General features: G+C 40.6%; 1 pseudogene; it reads right to left on the bottom strand.

The window, feature by feature from the left end:
* Positions 1 to 839: 839 nt before the first annotated feature.
* LOC115859205 (small ribosomal subunit protein uS13-like) lies at positions 840 to 1,327 on the bottom strand (annotated as a pseudogene).
* Positions 1,328 to 6,384: the final 5,057 nt, after the last annotated feature.

Below are 6,384 nucleotides of genomic sequence, written 5' to 3'. Positions count from 1 at the left end.
ATATACCACATTCGTTTATCCTTTCATCCGTTGATAGACATGTGGGTTGCTTCTACCTCTTGCCTATAATGATACTGCTCTGAACATGAGCACACACATATCTCTTTGGGACCCTGCTTTCTATTCTTTGGATGTAAATCCAGGAGTGGAATTGCTGGATCACGATTCTCTGTTTAATGTTTTTGAGACATTGCTATATTGTTTTCCATAGTAGCTATACCATTTTACATTCTCACCAACAGTGCATAAAGGTTCCAGTTTCTCCATGTCCTTGCCAACACTGGTTATTTTGTTTCTTTTTTTTTTCTTTTAAAATAGTAACCATCCTAATGGATATGAAGTGATATCTCATGGTTTTCAAAAAAGAAGTAATTAATTAATTAATTTGTTTTGGGCTGCATTGGGTCTTAGTTGCTGTGCGCGGGCTTTTCTGTAGTTGCGGCGCACAGGCTTCTCATTGTGATGGCTTCTCTTTGTTATGGAGCACGGGCTCTAGGTGCGTGGGCTTCAGTAGTTGTGGCTTGCGGGCTCTAGAGCACAGGCTCAGTAGTTGTGGTGCACGGGCTTAGTTGCTCTTCAGCATGTGGGATCTAACCGGACCAGGGTTCAAACCCGGGTCCCCTGCATTGAAAGGCAGATTCTTAACCACTGCACCACCAGGGAAGTCCCCTCTCATTGTGATTTTGATTTGCATTTCCCTATGATTAGTGACGTTGAGCATAATTCTGTACGCTTATTGGCCATTGGTTTATTTTCTTTGGAGACATGTCTTTTCAACTTCTTTGTCCATTTGAAAAAAAATTATATAAACTGTTTATTAACAGACAGTGCCCACAAATTTATTTCTTCTTGGACACATGCATGGTGCAACCATGGTGGCCTGTGGTCTTGGTGTGTTGGCCTCAGACACAAAGTCCCCAGAAGTGGCACAGCCCTCTGTGGGCCCCAATCTTCTTCATTTGCTCCAGGTTTTCATGAAGTTTGTTGTCCAGACCGTTGGCCAAGACTTGGCTGTGTTTTCCATCCGTCACATCCTTCTGTCTGTTGAAGAACCAGTCTGGGATCATGTACTGGTGTGGATTCTGCATAGTGGTGATCACACATTCTACCTCCTCCTCAGTGAGCTCTCCTGCCCTCTTGGTGAGGTCGATGTCTGGTTTCCTCAACATCACATGAGCAAATTTTGCCCCACACCCTTAATTGCTGTAATGGCTAAAGCAATTTTATGCTGCTCATCAATATTGTTGTTGAGTACTTGCAAAATGTGCTGGAACTTCTCAGGGATTACTAGAGATGTGGCAGCAGTCCCAGTAGCCCTTTTGTCCATTTTTTTAAATTGGGTTGTTTTTTGTTGTTGAGTTTTAAAAGTTCTCTCTGTATTTGGGTTATTAACCCCCCATCATACATATGATTGCAAATATTTTTTCCCATTCTATAGGTTGCCTTTTCACTCTGTTGCTTGTGTCCTTCACATGGAAGTTTTTAATTGTGATGTAGTTCAGTTTAGCTATTTTTACTTTTGTTGCCTGTGCTTTTGGTGTCATATCCAAGAAATCATTGCCGAATTCACTGTAATGAAGTTTTTCCACTATGTTTTCTTTTAAGAGTTTTATTGTTGAAGTCTTAAGTTTAGGTCTTTGAGCCATTTTGAATTAATTTTTCACATGATATAAGGTAAGTCTTTAACTTTATTCTTTTGCATATGTCTATCCAGTTTTCCTAGCACCATTTATTGAAGAGACTGTCCTTTTCCATAAGTCTTTAACTTTATTCTTTTGCATATGTCTATCCAGTTTTCCTAGCACCATTTATTGAAGAGACTGTCCTTTTCCCATGGAATGGTTTTGGCATCCTTGTCAAAAATAAGTTTACCATATACTCAAACATTTATTTTTGGCCTCTCCATTCAATTCCACTGGTCTGTATATCTGTTTTCATGGCAGTAACACACTGTTTTGATTACCGTAGCTTTGTAACAAGTTTTGAAATCAGAAAGTGTGCGTCATTAGCTTCATTCTTCTTTTTAAAGATTGTTTTGGCTATTTGGGGTCCTTTGAAATTCCATATTAATTTTAGAATGGATTTTCCCATTCTAAAAATTTGCATTAGATCTGTAGATCATTCTGGTTTGTATTGACACCTTAATAGTATTAAATCTTCCAGGGCTTCCCTGGTGGCACAGTGGTTGAGAGCCCACCTGCCAATGCAGGAGACGTGGGTTCGTGCCCCAGTCCGGGAAGATCCCACATGCTGCAGAGTGGCTGGGCCTGTGAGCCATGGCCGCTGAGCCTTCGCATCCGGAGCCTGTGCTCCACAACGGGAGAGGCCACAACAGTGAGAGGCCCACGTGTGGCAAAAAAAAAAAAAAAAAAAAAAAATCTTCCAATCTATGAGCACAGGGTGTCTTTCCAATTATTTGTGTCTTCTTCAATTTCTTTTAGCAGTGTTTTTTTGTTTGTTTGTTTTTAACATCTTTATTGGAGTATTATTGCTTTACAATGGTGTATTAGTTTCTGCTTTATAACAAAGTGAATCAGCTATACATATACATATATCCCCATATCTCCTCCCTCTTGTGTCTCCCTCCCACCCTCCCTCAGCAGTGTTTGGAAGTTTTCGGTGTATAAGTCTTTCACCTCCTTGGTTAAGTTTTTTCCCAAGTCTTTTATTTTTTAAATACTATAAATGGAATTAAAAAATTATGTAATGTATGTAATGTATGTATGGAAATGTAACTGATTTTTACATTTTGATTTTGTATCCTGCAATTGCAGAATTTGTTTATTTCTAACAGTTTTTTAATGCAGTCATTAGGGCTTTCTACATATAAGGTCATGTTGCAACTAGAGACATTTGACATCTTTCTTTCCGATTTGCATGTCCTTTGTTTCTTTTTCTTGCCTACTTATTCTGGCTAAGACTTCTAATACTGTGTTGTATAGAAATGGCAAAAGCAGGCATGGCATCCCTTGTTCCTGATCTTAGAGGAACAGCTTTCAGTGTTTCACCATTGAGGATGATGTTAGCTGTGGATACTACTCATTTTTTTACTCAGGGTTATGTTCAAAGAGAGTCTGCTCTGATGAAAAATAGTCTTATCTCTTGATGCAGTTCAGAGGAATATTGTGATTTGCCAAGTTAAATTTTATATTTTCTTCAATTTGATCTACTCATTTAATAGTTAAGGAAAGGCCCTGGGGGTAGGCATGGCCACTTGATATTTAATGACAATGATGACAGTGAGAAGTGACCAGAGTCTCTTAGCTCTTGGGACAGTCCTATTTCAGTGACTCCTGAGTGCTTCTTCAGTTGTAAGAGTTGCAATTGTCAGTTGAATTTTGTTGTAAGCAACTCTTACCCTAGATCAATCAGACTCAGCTCTCCCCTCACCTCCTGCAATGAATTCCCTTTTCTCTTTCGATCCAAATACTGTGATGCCTACTCTATGTTACTATCTCCTCTGTAAAGACTTTCCTGCCTCAGAATTCCAATGGACATATTTTCTAGAGCTAAAATTGTGCTGAATCACAGAGGTTCTCAACTGCACAGGCAGTGTTATTTGTAGTTTCAAGAAATACATCTTGGGCTTCCCTGGTGGCGCAGTGGTTGAGAGTCCGCCTGCCAATGCAGGGGACGCGGGTTTGTGCCCCGGTCTGGGAGGATCCCACATGCCGCGGAGCGGCTGGGCCCATGAGCCATGGCCGCTGAGCCTGCGCGTCGGGAGCCTGTGCTCCGCAACGGGAGAGGCCACAACAGTGAGAGGCCCGCATATCGGAAAAAAAAAAAGAAATACATCTCTCATGTGTCTGTGACCCTATTTTCCAAATGCATAAAGTGCTACTGTAATGAATGAAATACAAATTCACTTATTGAGGGTCCTCTGAAGCCAAAACATTGGGTATCATATTTTAATTGTAACTTTAAACCAGGTGGGTTAGAAATCTGAGTTAAGCATGAAAAAAATCAAGAGAACACTATCAAATTAATTTGAATTGGTATTTCCACATTTCATTTCTTCCTTGAGTAATGGTTTTGACAACATGTTGGTAAGAGTATTTTCTTAATATTCATAAATATGGAGATATATATCTCCTTGTTGGCAAGAGTATTTTCTTAATACTCTTGCTTGTATCTATGAATATAGCTATAGATATAGATGTATGGCTATAGTAGAAGTTATCCGCTGTCTCAGTGAACATGCTAAGTGACACTTTGACCAAACTTCAGCATACATTAAGTTCCACAAGATGAAAAGAGTTAGGGGGATGGATGGTGGTGATAGTTGCACAATAATATGAATGTATTTAATACCACTGAGCTTTACACTTTACAATGGTTATTTTATATTATATATAAATATTATATATTTATATATTATATATAAATGATAGTTATATAAAATGGAAATTTTATATTGTATGCATTTTACCACAATTTGTAAAAAGTGAAAAAAAAATGTTCGCCTACTCCAACCCTCTGTCTAATCTCCCTTCCAGCCAGCGCTAGCAATAAAGGCCCAGGGTGGTTGGTTTCCAAAACATAAAAAAGAAGAAGGAATGTCATTTGTCTTTTAGGTTAAAATACAAAATGCTTACACATACATACACAGGTAGGCAATTATGCATAACTTTAGGCAAGTTAGGATGTTACAAGAAGTGCGTGCATGAAAACCTATTCAAGAAAGAGAATTTGAAAGAAAAATATGCTGTTCTCATGCCCTAGGCTGCTTTTGATAGAGAAGCAAGTAACTACTGTAACCAATTGCCTGTATTTAGCACCAACTGCTTCGACAGCACAGGGATCTCCTCCACAGGCTGGTTTGTGTTAAAGAAAGTCGTCCTGCCGGATACAGACTTATGGAAATGGCAGGAGCATCCTATGCAGCTATTTCTAACAAGTGGAATTATCTCCAGACCACTTTTGGAGAGTTTTCTTCTGCTTGAGAGGGGAAAAATAGTAGTGGGGGAGATTTCTCTTTGGTAGATTTCAAATTTGTTACGAGTTGAGGACCATAAAACAAGGCGCTCCCTCATGTTTCTTTTTGGAGCAAGAAAGCTGGAAGGTGGAGATTTATCAGTGAACTCTCATATCTCGAGGGGCTAGAAGGGTTTTGGATTTCTAAGAGACCCAAATTTCCTTGCCCCAAACATACCTCTGTGCTTTACATTCTGTAGTGAAATATATGAGCAGCGTGCTGTGGAAGGCACACAATTTCCTGTCCATCTGTGCTCTGCTACCAAGCATCGCCCACAAGCTCAGAGTGTGTCACCCTCAAAGATAGTGTTTCGTCTGAGGAAGGCTGCTACCAAACTGTAGCATGTGGTTATTTGAATAAGAACAGAGTGATAAAATCGTCATTGGGAAAAGGGGCTAAGGGATCATTTTTACGGACTCGAGAGGTAGAAAACAGAAGAGAACTTTCTGGGATTCCCAAATAATTTTTTTTTTTTTTTGCGGTACACGGGCCTCTCACTGTTGTTACTTCTCCTGTTGCGGAGCACAGGCTCCGGACGCACAGGCTCAGCGGCCATGGCTTACGGGCCCAGCTGCTCCGCAGCATGTGGGACCCTCCCAGACCGGGGCACGAACCCGTGTCACCTGCCTCGGCAGGCAGACTCTCAACCACCGCGCCACCAGGGAAGCCCTCCCAAATAATTTTAACCAGCAGCCCAGTTTAAGGTATTGAGCCATCAGAATTGCCTATGAATCACCTAGTCCTTTGTGTTTTACAGGCGCTCTTTTCTGCCATTAGTGAGACTGTGTGTGTTTTGATGTTACGTGGCCTGCTCTTTCACAACCCCAAGGTCATGGGTGTCTCTTGGATGCAGTCAGGAGCCACCAGGAACTGTGCATTCTAGTTCACCAAAGATGAACACTTCCTTTTTCCATGAGGGTCCAGAAAGAAACTGAGATCAAGTGCACAGTCCTTTTATATAGTTAGCTTTTCTGAACCAGCTCACTGGATTGAAACTGAAGGCTTAAGATACCCTCAGAAGGGATTTATAAGAATATTATAATTTACAACTTGTTGCAGTGCAACAATTTAGAATTCAACATATGTGGTGGCTGAAATTTCAGCTAATCTGGACTTTTTATTGTTTCACAAAAGTGAAGCCTTTTCAAGACTGGGGCTTCCCTAAAGGGTCCTTCATGGAGGCCTCCACCTCTGGTTCATTAACTCTTCTACAGAGTCATCAGTTTCCCACATGCACTCTCCTCTTCAGGTCACTCAAATACCTCTTTCCTCACTCTAGAAGAGTCCACAGGTAGAGTTTCTAGGTACCTGTACACAGAGTTTCTAGGCTTCTCTCTGAATCCTCATGTCAAGTGCAGCCCTAGATTTTGGCTAGATAGACCCTGAGCTCTATTCTAAACCATCAGAGA

Source organism: Globicephala melas, chromosome 13 (assembly GCF_963455315.2).
Source record: "Globicephala melas chromosome 13, mGloMel1.2, whole genome shotgun sequence".
In the NCBI taxonomy this organism is placed as follows: Eukaryota; Metazoa; Chordata; class Mammalia; order Artiodactyla; family Delphinidae; genus Globicephala; species Globicephala melas.
Note: the sequence above shows the minus strand (reverse complement) of the source record. Positions and strands in the feature narration are given on the sequence as shown.